Source organism: Sinohyriopsis cumingii, chromosome 19, assembly GCF_028554795.1.
Source record: "Sinohyriopsis cumingii isolate HCF-2022 chromosome 19, ASM2855479v2, whole genome shotgun sequence".
In the NCBI taxonomy this organism is placed as follows: domain Eukaryota; kingdom Metazoa; phylum Mollusca; class Bivalvia; order Unionida; family Unionidae; genus Sinohyriopsis; species Sinohyriopsis cumingii.
Window position 1 is genome coordinate 48,765,807 of NC_142979.1, and position 18,266 is coordinate 48,784,072.

The following is an 18,266-nucleotide window of genomic DNA, read 5'->3' on the forward strand; positions in this document are numbered from 1 at the left end:
CCGTGGTATCCATCCAGATCGAGTTTTAGGGTTCAAACCCTCACCCCTTTGATCATGATTCCAGCATTACAACTACTGTGACTTCATCAGTTTGTTTTAACAGATTTTGCATTCCAACAGCAGTATTGCTTTAAAGTTGATTTTTATGCTAATGTAAAATTAAATTCCCTTGATTAAGTCTTAACAAATCACAAACCACATGCTGTCCTATCATTAGACCTTTTCATTCTTACTTTTAGCGATGGAAAATATAATCTAGATTGACAGAATCGTTAGATCAGCATTTAAAGTGATTTCCTAAAATTTTCTTTAGTTGACTAAATGCTGGCAGAAACATAGCATTCTTTGAATCTTTATATAGCAATCTCATGTTTCTCCCTGTCTTTACCTTTTCCATTTGTTTTTATTCACACATAAACAAATAATTTTGCTGTTTACATATTGGTATAAAACCTTGTTTGTTTCAATCATGTTTTTATATCTTTATCAAACTTGTGACTTAGTAGGAGATAAAAAGCAGAAATTGAATGAAATATTGGAAATGATTTGAGGGTTCCAAAATACCACTCATGATGCATGTTGTTCTCTTTCAAGTTTTTATAAGTATAAACTACATGACATTGCTTTATTACAGCTGCTTCTGTTGTGATTTGTATCGGAAATAAAAATTCAAAATGCATGAATGACTTGTCTTTTATTAGCTTGACCACTACAATGGAATGGCCTCTATTTTCATTCCTTTATGCATATTAGTGTGAGAGAGAGACATGGATGGACTGAGTGGGAACTGGTGAAAAGGACAAAAATCAGTTATCAAAACAACAAAATTTATTTACATAGAAATAAAAAAAATGGAATAAGATAAAAAAATTATGATATAATAAGCAGTTTCTGGTGACATATATTTTTGCATATACACAATCTAGATATTTCAAACATCAAATTTTGATCAATTATTCAGTTCATGATGGAATACACATTTTCTGTTCATTGTTTACATATGTACAAGATAGTATTACTGAAGAGATAAAATACTGAGATGTTGTCCTCATGATCATATAATAGAAATGGCTACATGCTGTCTATTCAGTAATGGACTGAAATATCCTAGCCATATAAAAGGGGTGGAGTTATTATGCCCATATAACAGGTGTGAAGTTATCCTGTCTACATATCAGGTATAAGAAAGTATCCTATCCCAGCTAATTTTAATAGGACTTGTAAACAAAGAATGAACCAAATTCGGCATTCCTTCCAATCTGCTTAAGAACTCCCAAAGGACTGTCACTTCCAAGCAGATGATGAAGATGGAGGTATATCTTTCAAGTAGAAATCCATCATTCCACTTAGCACTGAATTGGGTTAATCATGGCTTTTACACAGCCAGTCATCACCTTTTGATTATGCACCCATCATTCCACTTACCATTGAACTGGGTTATTCATGGCTTTTACACAGCCAGTCATCTCCTATTGATTATGCACCCATCATTCCACTTACCAGCGAACTGGGTTATTTATGGCTTTTACACAGCCAGTCATCTCCTATTGATTATGCACCCATCATTCCACTTACTATTGAATTGGGTTATTCATGGCTTTTACACAGCCAGTCATCTCCTATTGATTATGCACCCATCATTCCACTTACTATTGAATTGGGTTATCCATGGCTTTTACACAGCCAGTCATCTTCTATTGATTATGCACCCATCATTCCACTTACTATTGAATTGGGTTAATCATGGCTTTTACACAGCCAGTCATCTCCTATTGATTATGCACCCATCATTCCACTTACTATTGAATTGGGTTAATCATGGTTTTTACACAGCCAGTCATCTCCTATTGATTATGCACCCACCATTCCACTTACCATTGAACTGGGTTAAACGTGGCTTTTACAGAGACAGTCATCACTTTTTTATTAATGCACCCATTAAACACCAGTGGGTTAACTAAAATACTCAAGAACCATGCATGATGTGGTCTTAAGTCTTACATGTATTTGGTGGAAATACAAATATACATGTTAGTAATGCATATGCAAGAAAAAATACCTTGTTTAAACAGTAAAATTATTCTATATTAAGATTAACTCAACAGATTTACATGTTAACCAAATCTGTACATGAAATCTATGAAAAGAATGATTATATGGGATTATAAGAAACTAGAACTTACTGTTCTCACCATTTGCTCTACACAGAATTTATACTAACTTGAAATTTAGGATAAAATTATGACTGATACAAAAATAGAAACTAAAGAAAAAGCATTATTTGATGGTGAATTGGACTGAAATCTATAAAATCCAGATCATCCAATAAAATTTATTAAAATCAGTCAAACATTAATGAAAGAGGAATGGAAATGACTATCACATACTGATATAGCCATAAAGGAGACAGCATCCATACAAGTTTTAACTGTTTATGTATGAAAGAATATGGTCTTTATGTATTCATTATAAACTGAAACCACAGAACAAGAAACATGCAGTAAAGTTAGTAGCACAAGCAAGATATGACAGCTCACACAAATGAGGTAGTGTGTGAATCACCTCAGATAGCTCACACAAATGAGGTAGTGTGTGAATCACCTCAGATAGCTCACACAAGTAAAGTGTGTTTGAATCACTTCTGACAGCTCACACAAATGAGGTGTGTTTGAATCACCATTGACAATTCACATGGGCAAGGTAACTGTTAGAATCATTGCTGCCTGCTCACAAAAGTAAGGTAACTGTGTTGGAATCATTGTTGACTGCACACACACAAGTAAGGTAACTGCACTGGAATTGCTGCTGACTGCTCACACAAGTAAGGTAACTGTTGGAATCACTGCTAACTGCTGACACAAGTAAGGTAACTGCATTGGAATTGATGCTGACTGCTCACACAAGTAAGGTAACTGTGTTGGAGTCACTGCTGACTGATTACACAAGTTAGGTAAGAGCTTTGTGTTTAATTATCCATGATTGGTGCCAAGTAGTCTGAGGTACTTGCCATTAGCAGCAGAGGGGGCGAACAGACCAAAGCAATTTTACAAGTAACCCCTTCCAGGAAACTATTCCTCGATAGAGGGCTTATTTCGACGAAATAAACCCTTCTATTCAGAATACAGGACAAAAAAAAAATGTCCCAAAAAATTCGGAGAGTCTCTCCTCGAGAAATTTTTCGAATTTCCAGGGGAAAATGCAATACATTTCCACTGGCAACTTGGGTTACTTCAATAAATCTGAAACAGTTTCCGTGGCGGGGTCGTTATTGAAAAATCCATGGGGTGGGTCCAGCCCCTCTGCTGCTCTGGGAAATGAGTTTCCAAGGAAAAACATTTTTATGTTGCAAATAGTGTATCAAGTCCAATACGGTATCTTGTTCTGGGATCGTGTAAATTTATTGTCACAAATCCGTGAGGTTTTCTTTGAGCATGACTGAAGAAATTTTTAAATTTATTTAAATCCATATCGCCACCACACCAGGTTTGATGAATATTTCTCAGTGTATGTGTATCAACTCCATTGAATATCGCAAGAAGATTACAATTATCCCTGATTACTTTAGGAATTTGTGTATAACGCTGAGTAACATAAATCACATCAGTGTTTTTGTGACGTCCCCGGGAAAATATTCTTGCGGGATTTTTTTGCTTGTCCAACATAACATCATCATACACTACTAGGTTGTTAATTGATTCATCAAGATCCTCGACGCTGGGGGCTTCTTCGATATCAGTGATAAATTCAACAACATCCTCACCGTCTTTACTCAGCGCGCTTGCACTCTCATTAAAATCTTTTATAACGTTATAGCATCGTTGATCATCTACAGATGGAGCTATCAAATACAGTTTATCCCATTTCATCCACTTCATTATCAAGTTCAGCAACAGCTGTGTTTTACCTGAACCGGATGGCCCAATTATAATCGCGCGGATAGAGTTTGGTAGCACTGAATTATGCTTAACTGGCTCTTTCTTTTTTGTCGCAGAAAAATCTGTAATTTCCATTTGTATATAAAGAATAATAATTATGGATCTATATTGTGTGAAGTGTAAGGCACGAACCCCTACGAATGATCTAACAACCATTACAACAAAAAATAACAGACAAGCACTTTCTGGTAAGTGTACGCGATGTGGCACAAAAAAATTTAGATTTCAAAAAAAAAGCGAGAATTTAGCGGAGGTGACATTGCAGCCAAACTTGGAAAGCTCCCCGGAACTCCCTGGGCTAAATATCCCGGAGAAAAACATCTTCCGGGATACAATTACTGCGGTCCAGGGACACGACTAGATATCAGACTTGATGAACAATCTAAACCAAAACCGGGAGAGTATCCGATAAACGCTATCGACGCAGCGTGTCACATACATGATGTTGCTTATCGAAGTAAAGATCTACAAGACAGGCATATCGCAGATGTGAAATTAATTCATGCACTAAGCGCCATAAAAAATAAATCATTTAAGGAGTCACTCGCTAATTGGTTAGTAAGATCAGCGATGAAATCTAAATTAGTATTAGGCGCTGGATAATTAAATAAAAATGCAAGCGATTTATTATTCCCCAATCGGATACTGGAGAGGTAACTCAGCAATTAATAAACTCGCCAACGCGGCATCAGTAACACGCGAGGTTGCCAAAAAATGGCTGTCAAAACAAGCAATATGGCAAATCTACTTACCACCACCTCGACAAATCAACTTTGCACATTTTGATGTTAGTGTGCCCAATGAAGTTCATCAGGCTGACATACTATTCCTGCCTCATGATACTGTCCGTAGAAAAATATACAAATACGCGCTAACAGTAGTTGATGTTGCCAGTAGATACAAAGAAGCAGAACCGTTAGCGACTAAAACAGCGTCCGAAGTCGCCTCTGCGTTTAAACGAATTTATCAACGAGGACCTCTAAACTGGCCACGATTATTACAAGCTGATCCTGGCAAGGAATTTCAGGGCGCGGTGTCATCACTGACAAAGCAGCATAACGTTACCATACGACGAGGACATACTGAAATTCATCGGGATCAGGCAATTGTTGAGCGATTTAACCGAACACTCGCTGAGAGATTATTCGGATACCAGTACGCGAGGGAATTCATTTACGATACGAGATCTCGTGAATGGGTTGCAAGACTGCCAAACGTGATAGCCGCACTGAATAATGAAATTACCAGAACAACAAATATGAGACCTGTAAATGCAATCACAAAAAAATATATACCCCGCGTCAGTACACGCAGATATGTTTCAACGCAGCCACGGACGCTAGCGTCCCCACTGCTGGGTAATGTCACCGTTAGGTATTTATACGAACCAGGCGAACTAGAAGGAGGAAAAAAAAGAGCAACCGATCCCACATGGAGTGTTACTACACATAAGATATCCAGCATAACCAGATCAACTGGGAGAAACGCAATCTACAGATTAGATTCGACTGCTCCTCAACGCGGATTTAAACGCGAGCAACTTCAGGTGATTCCCACGGATACACAATTACCACCCCGATCACTAAAGTGATCCGCACTAAAGTGATCCGCACTGAAGTGATTCAATCATTTAAATAACTGCAGCAACACCTCTGCGTCGGTTACACTCAAGACAGGTCAACATCACATTTTCACGTGTATGACCAAGGCTACTATCTATTCTATCTACGGTAAATTGTCTTGGGTCGTTTTTCGAATACTGCCACAGCAATAAACAATTACAACTCGCACAGTGATTATTCTGCTGTTGTCGTAATTGTATTACAAATTCAACATCCAAACTTTGTTGGGGATCAAACTCTCTACCATTTTTTTTGTCGCTCTGTTTGTAACCGGCTAATTTCTTTCTTATTGTATCATCGGCGATTGATCTGTTGATGCTGTCGTTGACAACATCATCTAATACAATTCTTCGTAACTGACCTATCCTTCTTACTCTTGACACGGCTAAATAAACTAAATTTGACCACTCGATGCGATCATCAACAATCCAAACTGTTGTATCTGAAATAGTTAGTCCCTGCGAACTGTGGATGGTCATAGCGTATCCTAGCGTCCACGGGGATTTGCTCATTTTCAGTGCCTGTTCAACAGCATCAATATCAACTGTGACAATATCATTTAATACTAAATTCTGTTTCTCCGGACCCGACGCAGTCAGGCGCCCTGGAATATCAACATCAATATTCTGCAATCGCGTATCAGCTGGTCTATAACACAACGGCACTCCCAACATGGGAAATTTCTTCTGATGTAACTGAAATAACCGCTGCTGAAGTGTGTCCCTGACTATCTTTCTACTTGCCACAATTAAATCACCTGGTTTCCACGTTTCCCAAAAGTCGCTCAGCGAAGTCTCTGGAATTATTTCACGCATTATCTCACACTGGACTTTATTGGTTTGTAGCCTGATCAACGCCTTAAACTCTTTCAGCGTTTCATCGAGTGCTCTAACATCGTTAGTTATTTCCTCATAATAATCCACAAAAGTTTTCAGCCACGTGTGTGGAGATTCACCTGTAAATGGCGGTGGTTGACCATGATCGCCGCACATCACCACTGCGGTATTTTTCTTTAGCAACCAATCCAGAAACTGTTTTAATATATCTAACGGCACAGTGTCTATCTCATCCCAGATTATTTTCTCGGGAATATATTTCGTCCCCATTCGTTCAGGTGTCCACGTGCCGCCGCTGTATTTGAAAAAACTGTGATACGTGCACGCGTTAACATCCCGTTGCCTCATCTCCCTGGCAAGTCTGTGTGTGGGAGTCAGCACGACCAGGTCAGAACCGCGAAATAATTCAATCGCCCGAGTTGTCTTACCAGAACCACCAGGCCCGTTCAGATAAACTGTTTTGTGTCTTGTAACAGGATCGTGCACCGGCGGCAACAACGACGTCGAAGACATTTCTGCGCTGCGATACTCATCCACGATTTCAACGTCAGCTGATTCACAATATCCTTGTAACATTTCATTCTTTATTCTCCACGAGCCCCACGATGGATCATCCGATATAACATTATTCAACACCGCTAAGTGTTTTTTATCAATATAAAATGAATCCGTTGCAACTCTTACTGCGTCAACGGGGAATCTATTAATCATCGACAACAAATTTATGGATACATAAGCTAGCATCGAAGATCTCAAATGTGTGTACTGAGATGATTCTCCGTCGATATAACTAAAAACAGTCCCTAGTTTTTCCCCGTTTGACAGAAACACATCTTCGCGGTTACAGAACATGTTGTTCGTGGCTGCATCAGCGACAACAAGATCCAATTCAGTCTTGTCCATGATTAATCGACTGTGATGTTGTTTATGATCATACGCTCCACCTTGAGTGAATTTCCCTATTATTCTTCGTCCTAGATCTTTTGCTGTGCTTTCGTCATTTCTGAGTTTGTTTTTAAGTACTTCAGGAGCTTCCTTGATGATAGCGTCGATAGAAGTTTCCGGATGTTCTCGTGACCAATCTTCGATGACTTCTTCTAACGTAACCGGCGTTGGAGTTGGCAACCAAACTTCGGTTTGACGACAATAACATATAATCGCTTCGCTGACCGTCAGCGACAACAGTATTCGACTGTCAAGCATGTATCGCAATAACACTATCGGTGCCCATCGCTTCTCAACGAAATGTCTACCAAACCAAACATAACACACAGGATGTAAATCCTTAGCGAATTTAAACGACGACACACAAGCAAATCCGGTCAAGTCAAAATCAGGCAATGGTCCGTTTACAGCAACTCTTGTCATCGAGTTTGTAACGTGGCCAAACCGTTTAAAATATTCGCTGCATTCTCCACGCCCAAGGAAACTTCCTGGATAACACGCCGTCATGTCCACGGATATCATATCGCGGTAATCATATCGAGTATTCCACAAACCGCCGTGTCCGTATTCAACACAGCTCTGTTGGATATCCGCAAGAAAACTTTTCGGAGTTGGTCTCCATGAATTTCGTTCCCGGGCTACATGTGCGGCAACACCCGGGACAGTAAAACAGTGTGTCAGTAACGTATCAGCGTTGCCCGCATGATATTTTTCTGCGAGTTTTTTCATTTCGTGCTGTAACGCCATTGTTCTGTATATTTCCCCGTCGGGTCTCACAAACTGATCATATTCTCCATCTTCGCTACTTCTGAATAACCACACAGACACCGGATCGGTTTTACTTATCTGATAAATAAAATCAAACATGGAGTGCCTCGCACTCTCCCCGTTAGCGGTTCCGCTCGGCAATTCCGGATAATACTTCACAACACGGTCTCGCGGGAATATCCTAACCGAGTCAGTCCAGGCGTGACTGTTATGATCGATAATAGTTATTGGTGCTCCACGGGAATCATATTTACACGCATACAATACCGTACCGGTTAACGATGAAACCGTTATAGGAAATTTTAGTAATCGCTCTAGCTCAGCAACATCATTTATTGACGCTCCTTTATCCGCTACGTGTGTCGCCCACGCTGTTATTTTAGTTTGTCTTAGCGGTGTTAGGCCGTTTCCTCGCATTGCATTTTTAAAATGTTCCATTACTCTCTCAGCTACACAATTCATCTTTGACTCTGTCAACGGCGACACCTTCATCGGTTTGAGTTTATCAACGCGTGGTTTCTTCATCGGATAAATTCCATAAATGACTGCGGTCACAGGATACGCTCTGGCATAATATGGTATATCAATCCCAACAAGTACTCCCGGGTTTGAGTCTTTACTTAACAGAACGGTTTTTCCACGAACGCCTCTGGCATCAAGAACAGGGTCTAGTTTGTCTCTGATAATCCACTTTCCGTCGTCGACTCCAACAATAAATTTTATCTGTATGAAATATCTTCTATCGTCGAGATACCCAATTATGTTACGCGCGATTGTATCGTTCATGGTAGCATCAATGATACGGCCACGAGAACCCCTTGGGGTTCCAGAAATGCCTCGATGAGCGATGCTAGCATCGCCGGGGATAATTTTATACGAAGACCACGTGTGTGCGGCACCATCACGACGAAACTCTTCTTTGGCGTTCTTGATAACACCAATTACCGTTGCTAACTCTCTTCGTCGTGGATCAGCGGTTAACCGGTCAAGATCGAATCGAGAACCTGCGGGTTTTATTCTGGATAGTCTTTCAAATTCCTCCATATTATAATTAAGACAAGTATTTAAATAGACAAAAATATTATATATAATGAACGGAAACTCAAAGAGTTTCTCATGCAAGTGGATTAAACTTAATTCATCAGCGCCGTGTAGCAGACGTTGCAGAGGCGAATACTGTGGACAACATGCTCAACAGGTCCGCGGGGGAAGTCTAGGACCGATACCGTGTATCAGATGCGGCATTGGAGTACGAGGAAAAACGCAATTATGTTCAGCGTGTGGTGGAAAACGCTATCGAGAACTAAAACGGTATTATGATAAAAAAAATCCAGACTCGAACACTCTCTCGGAGCGTGATTACATAAATAAGTTTTCAGACAAATTATGAATTAGACAAATGATTTGCTTATAGTATAATGAATCAAGAATTCGTCCCCGAACAAGAATTTGTTCCACATCCAACTATTCCAAATTATGAGGCAAACCGAGATGGCATAGTGAGACACTGCACGTGAAGACGACCAGTTGGTGGAGTTGATAATGGTGGTTATTTAAGATTTACTGCCACGTGCTCAAAGAGGTATTTATGTCATCGTTTCGTCTATGAATGTTTCTTTGGAGTGATCCCTAAGGGTTTTGTCATTGATCACATTAACGGTAACATACTTGATAACTCTATAAACAATCTTCGCGTGGTCACTCAGAGCAAGAACTGCCTACTGGGTAACACAGGGCGTTGTAAAACAGTTGCAAGAAAAGCTATTAAATCTATAAACGCAATTACAGGTGAAGAAATTGTATTCCAGTCAATAAACGCCGCCGGTAGGTATTTCGGTATTTGTCCACCTGTTGTACAGCGTGTCGCAACCGGGATCTACAAAACAGCATTTTCCAAGAAGCTCAAACAGAAGATTTCATTCTGTTATATCATTGACACAAACAACGATATAATATAAGACCTGTAAATGCAATCACAAAAAAAAATCCTAACAAAGAACAGTAACCGGAAGAGTACCGGGTAGAAACACAAAGTGTTTCCAGTGATAACCGCTTATCTACGTGTGTGTTTTTGTTATCGTTGAAAACTCAAAGAGTTTCTCCGGAAGTCCAAGGGACTTCTCATGCTAGCATCGCTCAGTAAAGTATTTCTGTGGAAGTCCAAGGGACTTCTCAGAAACGCTAGCGTTTCCCAATTTAAAAATATGAAAATACATAATAATATGAATCACGAAAACATAAATACCATACTTGTTGAAATTAAAGAATTACAACAGCGGGGTTTTAATATTTTACTAGACACTGAAACAATTATGTCAGATTTTGAATCCCTGAATGAGCTATCAACGAAGAAGAACAATCTCCCTGCGTGTTATAGGTTCATTAAAAATATACAGGATCGTGTTTACAAATCACTTGCCACGATAACGTCCAATCAGGTATCTGAATTTATTCCACTATGTCGTGCAGTTGAGAAGATCAGGCTTGGATTGTCACACGAGTATGAGACTCGAAAATTAATTAACACCAGGGTGAGACTGTTGCGAGGTTATATAAAGGACGCGGAAATGCCTACATGTACTAGTATTTGTGACCCCCAAGTATAAATGCACGAGTCAAAGAGACTTCTCACGGTAAAAAAAAAGTGTATTATTTTTTTTTGTATTTCCAATTTCAGAGTGTGTGAAACGCATAGCGTTTTCCACTCAAAGAGTTTTCGAAATGTTTTACATTTTCAGGATTTGCTTGAGCGCTTCAGCATCAATACAACAATGAGAATAGTTCATGATCTGTTCTCGTTGACACCAAGCTGTGATCATATGATTTTGCTGTAACTGCGTCAATTGTGACCGCGTCAACAAGAAGTCTTCGTCGCCGTACACGTCAACGATTATTTTAACGGGGAAATACTGTTCCGGGGACTGAATCTTTGAGTTTCCAGAAACGCTAGCGTTTCCAAATGCGGTTTTTATTGCCTCGTGAAGAATTTGCTTATCATGAATATGAACTCGTGCGTGAATGTATTCATACATTATACACAACTGTTTTTTTTTTAATTGTGAAACGCTATGCGTGGAAACTCTTCGAGTTTCAGGACTTCACCAGTAAGTTTATACTAACAGTCTCGTCACGCAGGTCCAACAAATTTCCCCGTTGGTCGGCAAGTTTGAAATTTATCGTTGACAACCACGGATTATTACACCGTAGATAGACGGGATTGATTGGTTCTTGCACAATCAGAAACCCGGGCGGATCTTTTGGTGTGAACGTATATATGATAAACCCCTGTTGTGCCGTCGTAGTATCTGATGCGCTGTAACTGCCATCGATGACGTCACATACAAGATTGACCGCGATAACATCTGTGATATTTACGATCCCGGGTGAGATGTGTCTGCCATCGGATGCTGTACTGTTGTCGTGCTTGAGAATAACAGGTTGTGGTTTTGTTCGCGTGTACGTGGCAGAAATATCTTCGAAAGATTCCGCGACAAGATCAGAGACCGATTTTCTCAGCATGTGCGCGTTATATCCAGGAAGTTTAAAATCTGGAATATCCTTCACGGGAATACCAAATCGGGTTGCAAACTCCGATCTTTTTTGGTTTCCATAATCATCTTTGTAATCCAGTAGACTCTGAATTATTTTTTGATTTATAATTTCCATCGCGGATGCGAGTTTGTTTAGTTTTTCTATGGCTGTGATAATTTTATCGCGAGAACTTGTTAAATCAGAAATATAATCTTGAAAATATACTCGCAACAGTTCTAGCTGTTGTTTATGTGCTTGTTTGATCGGATTAAAAAAATGAGCTTCTATATCTTCTGGAAGGTAAAGACGGTATTCCCCGCCTTTGAAATCTGCCTCTATCATATCCAAGTGGGGTCTACCTGATTTTGCAAACCAGGCTTCTCCTGATTGTAATTGATCTGAAAATAATAAATAATTGCCGTACACGAGGTCGTGTAGTTCTTGTTTATCGGTCATAAAATCCGATTTTTTAGGTTTTGGTGGACCCGGTTCGACCTCGGGTCGTTTTTATGGCCATCCTAATACTGTTCGGATTGAGCTGTTATAAATATCCACGGCGTATTCTGGCGTTGAGATTTCAATGACCGCAGACAGCGTTGGTTCGTGCGCGGTCACAGATATTTTGGCTTCCTTGCCGGTGATTCGTTTTATTTGGCGTTGTATCTCATTATTGATTTCTTCGATCTGATAACTCCCAGTGGGTAACGTAATTGTATCCCATTCAAGTTCACGTTGTGGGTCCGCGCTGGGTCTCCCGAACACGAATGAATTATTCGGCTGCAGATCACCAAATGATGCCGACCTGATATTGGGCCAGCTGTGATACACACTAAGCTTTGCCAACGCGATTTCGCTCACACGAATTGGAGTTCGAAAATTAATACCGAATTGTGGTGTCGTCGAGGACACTGAGATCATTGTGGTCCTTACCAGTGTTGTGTTTGTGACTATTTGTTGAAGCAGTTCTTGTGACATTATTTATTTGTTTAGTTTTCAAATAGTCATTGTACGCATCTGACATTAGTTTGAATTCAGAATCTGATATCAACGCAGCGTCGCTGAATTGCGCGTCTAACGATGATGATATCAGTGATGATAATTTCTGATATGCGGTCGTGGCTGTATTTAATTTTGTCGTGTAATCGTGTAATTTCGTGTTAGCACACGAGGATATTTTTTTTGCTATGATGCCGAAAACTCCTGCCGCGGTAGTGGCCGTACAAACAGAGATTGTGGCCGCGACTGCAATTACCGGAGTGACCGCTGATAGTATTACTCCCGCGGATGCAACAACGGCAGATACTGAATAAACCATAATGTCTAACACTGTTATGCGTCTGCGGTATTTTTTTACCTTTCGACTGGTTACTTCGATGACAGTTTTTAACTCAGATTGCCACTCACGGACTTGATTATACCGATATTGTTGAGCATCTGGAAATCCTTCGGATTTCAACGTTGACATTTATTTAAAAATCGCTGCCGATTTTCAATTACGCGGTAACCAACTCAGGCGTTGCAGCGACGAATTCCAAACACCACCAGTAAGATGTCGCGGTTAATTTCTTGTCTGCGGCTTCAAGTATAAATATTTCTTCGGTTCCGCTGTTTAGTATTATAGTTACAACCCCGGAATACTTATCGGTGGAATGTCTCCAGGGAAACGTTGTGAAGATTTCAAATTTAGCGGCTGAAAACACAGACAACCTGTACACGCCAGTGACCGTTGCTGTGTATTTGATAGTGTTATTTTGTCGTGACCATGTTGCGAATCCCGATGATACCGTGAATACGATGTTGGTGATATGCCCCGGAGTAACTCCAGTGGGAACTTTAATCAAACTGGTTTTGTTAACGATCTCAGGAATACCCGATACGATATTCTGCTGTGTTTGTTTGATCGTGTTAATGTCGGTCTTTACATCAGCGAGTTTTACATCGACGACTGGAGGAGGCCCAAAGAACTTATCCACGGTTTCACTAGTTTTTTGCAAGTTTCTTTGGAGTCTTTTAAACCCGTTCACGTGAACATCATACTCTGACCGCAACGTGGCTAGTTTATCATCAACGGTGTCTACGTATTGTTTGTTTGCGGCATCTTCGGGACCTTCCGGATTTTTTAGAACGGTTATTTTGTTGCCGTTCATGCTGAGTTCGCCTGTCATCGTGTCACCGGCTTTTTTCACACATTTATCAACACCTTTATCAATACTGTCTTTGATGCTTGCGATTGATATATTCGAGTCCTTGATCCGGCCGCCATCACTAAATGCAACGAAGTTATCCTTGGTAGCTCCAAGAACTCTGCGAATTATATCATTCCACTTAATGTTGCTCGTTCTTAGTTTTCCTTGCCTGTCTTGGAAAATAGCAACTTCATCTGGGTCAACTCCAGCTATATTCAAAAGATTATCGACTTCATCTCGGGTCGCATATTTTGAGAGATCAACATCTGTGCCTGGTTTTACTTTTCTTGTGAAAGGTCTTCCGTAAATATCCACCATTATTCTTATTGCTGTTTTTCAAATGCTAGCATGAAAATGCTAAGCATTTCTCGATGCGGTATATTCATACACTACTTTATGAGGAGGAGTTGCTGGATTTCTTGAGATTGCATCAAGAACATTTAAAACCTCGTTCCCACAAATGGGCGGATCAACTAATGTTTGTGTTGGTAGCGTCGACTGCCACACTGGAACATTAAAAAATCTGCTGTTGAGAGTGCGAGGCACTCCGCGGACATACCTGAGAAACTCAGTTGGCGGTGCTAAACCGTACGAATCGAAATAAATAATTCCACGTGGATCGATCGCGTAAGCAACCCAGTGAGTTCCCGGACCATCTTTGTTGTCGAGATTGATAATGCCAGTTTCTGGATTATTCGGTTGTTGCGGTAATTGATCTCGCATAAATACTCCTCTAAAATGTTTTATACGCAATTTTTTAACAGCATCGAGTAAATCAAAATTAGAAGCTGGAAGCTTCAACATCGGGGACACTTTGTGTTTCAGTGTTAGAAATTTTTTGGATACCATGATGCGGGAGTTCCTGGTAGTCTTAGACCGCGTCCCTTTTTTTTCTTGTATCCGTTTCCGGTTGCTTTCTTTAGTGCCATTCCAGCTGCGGTTCCAACTGCACCAAGTGCTGCTGCCTTTGCTACGGCTGGTGCTGCCGCGGCAATCAACGCCGGTATTGCTGCGAGAAGAGGAAATATTCCACCGGTTTTAGTCATGTCCTTGATAGCTGCAGCAGAGAAATTAAGTCGGACACCGGTTTTTGCTGTTAGTGCCTTATTAAAATGTTTAATCTGAGTATTAGTCAACGACAATTTGTTTGGACCGCCAGTAATCTGATCTCGTTTTAGTGTTATTGATGTCCCGCATGTGCTTGCGTTCTTCGATTGCAATTTCTTTGTCTGACCGGAAGTCAAGGTGACGTTAACGTGACTGTATGACATTATATTTCAGAAACTAATCTAATTGTTACATATTTTCTACTGGAGCGTCAATAACTCTCATTCGTCCGCCAACACCTTCAAGCAGCATGGCTTTATCGGAGAGTATAACCGTGACAACTCTGTAGGGAGGAACAGCAGCACTTATACGAGCTCGGAAATGTAGGTCGACAACAGATTGTTTAACCAGATCAAGATGTTCCAGCGAAAAGTAATAAATGGGATACAATCCCACAAAATCTCGCTGTGATATTTGCAGGCCAGTGTCCACATTAAGGTCGCGCCCCATAAATGACATCAGACGATGATACGCGCGTGCGACACGACGACGTTCAAAATCTATTAATATATCCTCAGATGGCTCCTGATGCCCATTCATTCTCAACGAAACTTCAGAAACTCCAAATGTATCAAATACCATTGGATTTCTTGTCTGGTCACCTATTCTAGCACGGTCTTGAAATGCAATGAAAATATGTCGTGGTGCTGATACTCCTTGTTGCGATGATATATGCCATGTAAACAACCCGTTATGATCACCCTGAATAGCGTCTGTGGTTGTTGTTTTCCAGGATAGCAGTGATTTACCACCCGTGTTCATAAAAGACAACAGTCGTTGTTCTTCGGTGATTGACGGAGACAACACTGGCATCCACAAACACAGTTTAGTTAGTACTATTTGACCAGCGTCAGCGGCAGCATCTCGCCAGATAGCGTCATTATCATCAGGTTTTCGCACAAGTACAACTGTGTGTTTGGCACCGAATATGACCTTTTGAACATCTCTGCAGAATCCAAAGATGTGAGACAATGGAATCACACTTGAGAACTCTTCATTTAAACTTAACATCGATCTACGTGTTGCAAAACCTAAATTAAAATTTTCGTTCATCGATGCAACTGCGTCACCGCCAGCATTCATTATTGCACTCCTGTTATCGGGGCTGTCGGTTATATCCTTTGCAAACATCATTGATGGTCCGGCTGATCTAGTGTAATCATCCGAGTATCTCGCCAACCCGAGAATTGTTGTGGCAACGTCGACGTTATCATGAATTGTTTCAAGTTCCTTTCCATCTATCATATAAATAGCGGATTTAAATAATGCCATGATGCCGTTGTTAACAAATCCAACTCGATCGTTGACTCCGTAGGCGGTGTTATCATTCTTTAAAAAATTACCTTCAACTTCGATGAAGGCCTCAGCGGGCAAGAAGTATCTACTTGTATCCTGGACCTGTAGTTCAATTCTTCCCCGTTGGTTAGGATTACGTGCTTCATAAGAATAATATTGAAAATCACGTACAGAATCATCCCTAAGTACTGGTTTGGACATATCAAATGCATCATTGGATTTTCGCACAAACATTATTATTATTTGTGATGGTCTAATTAAAATGTTATTGTCACCGGAAACCACTACCAGCTATCAAATTAGCAGTTACACTATCTTGCAACGCTTTGGAGGTAATTCCTGCTGTTGCGATCTCAGCTAATTTCTGATTTACGGCCTTATTTACTACGCTACTAACATTTGCCGGCATAGCTTCAGTGGATGGTAGTTTTACTGGCGCGGACTTCTTGACTGGGGGTTTTTTTTGTATCAGCTGTGCTAGTCGATCCTTGATTGATTGAAATGCTTTTCCGGCAAGACTACCAACAGTGCCAATGGCTTTATCCTTGACAACATCAGCGGCTTTCATCGCGAATTGTTTTGCTAACGGTCCAGCTTTCGGAGCGATTCTTGTGACTAAATCCCTAACAACATCACCGACTCCATCTCCGTAAACAACCTCGTATACTGGTAATCGTGAGTTTACTACTCTGACACTTCTTGGTCTGCGAAAAGAATCGTGTAGTATCATTTTATTTAATTATTGTTTCTCTAACTAAATTTACTAGTCGCTGTAGTAACCATCCGCGAGTTCATCAATGAGTCCCCGGTAAACGCCGATATCCATAATGCCACGCTGAAATAGTCTCTGACAGATATCTGCGGCTTCATTTATAATTTCCGGAGAATTGTTTCCGGCACGTCTTCCTCCGATGAGAACTTCCAACCGTGATACGTCATTGACGATATTATCAGGGCAAGTAATGTGACCACCAAGACCACTACCTGTAGCTTCAAGGAGGCCAAGATCTTCGAGAGGATCATCGCCTTCTGGACGCTTCTCTGCTGGCGGTGAATAGGGAGGTGGAGGTCCTTGTCGTCTACTTCTGCTAAGTTTCTTTATTGCGCTTATAAGTGCTGAGTATTTCGGATCTCTAGATTTAACCGTTTTCGTGTCGTAGTACAGACGATAAGCCCATTTAACAAAATTATCATCAGTCGTGCGCTTATATTTCTCGGCTAAAAATTTTTCTTTGTTGTATAAACCCTCTAATATCAATTCAGGTAATTTTTCTTCTGGCGTATTTTTAAGAAATTTAATAAAACTCGGATCAAATCTCGCAGTTAATTTAACAATTTCCTTTACTGGTTGGGATGTAGCAGCTTCGGAGACTTCAGCGACTTCAGCGACGGGTGGAGGCTGAGCTGCAACTATATCAGCCGGAAGATCTTGTAAAATCTTTTTTGTTTGCTTCGTTCTTTTTGCTATTTTTTGAGTCAACGGGATAATACCCAACTTTTCTCTCTCCTCCTCTTTAATATCGCCCCATATTGCCTTTTCAGCGGCTGTTGCGGCTTTTTTTGTAGCTGTTGTAACGGGCTTAAATAATTCTTCCGCGCCAGCTGCAAATTCGATTTTTGCTTCTTGTCTTGCTTGTAATTTTTCTCTGACACTATCACGGACAGGAATAAATTTTTTAATTGCTTCGAGTCGTTCTCGTGCTAGTCTAGATGCGAGAGATTCGCCAATATTTGCCATTATTTATTTGTCCATGATTTAATTCCCCCGAGCAGCAGCAGGGGGGGCTGGACCCACCCCATGGATTTTTCAATAACGACCCCGCCACGGAAACTGTTTCAGATTTATTGAAGTAACCCAAGTTGCCAGCGGAAATGTATTGCATTTTCCCCTGGAAATTCGAAAAATTTCTCGAGGAGAGACTCTCCGAATTTTTTGGGACATTTTTTTTTTGTCCTGTATTCTGAATAGAAGGGTTTATTTCGTCGAAATAAGCCCTCTATCGAGGAATAGTTTCCTGGAAGGGGTTACTTGTAAAATTG

The 18,266-nt window shown here is 40.5% G+C and overlaps 1 protein-coding gene across 2 annotated transcripts in view; it reads left to right on the top strand.

Annotated features, from left to right (window-relative positions):
- Positions 1-18,266, top strand: part of LOC149775663 (ankyrin repeat and FYVE domain-containing protein 1-like) — a 139,325-nt gene that overhangs the window by 47,624 nt on the left and 73,435 nt on the right. The gene's annotated exons all lie outside the window — the stretch shown is intronic.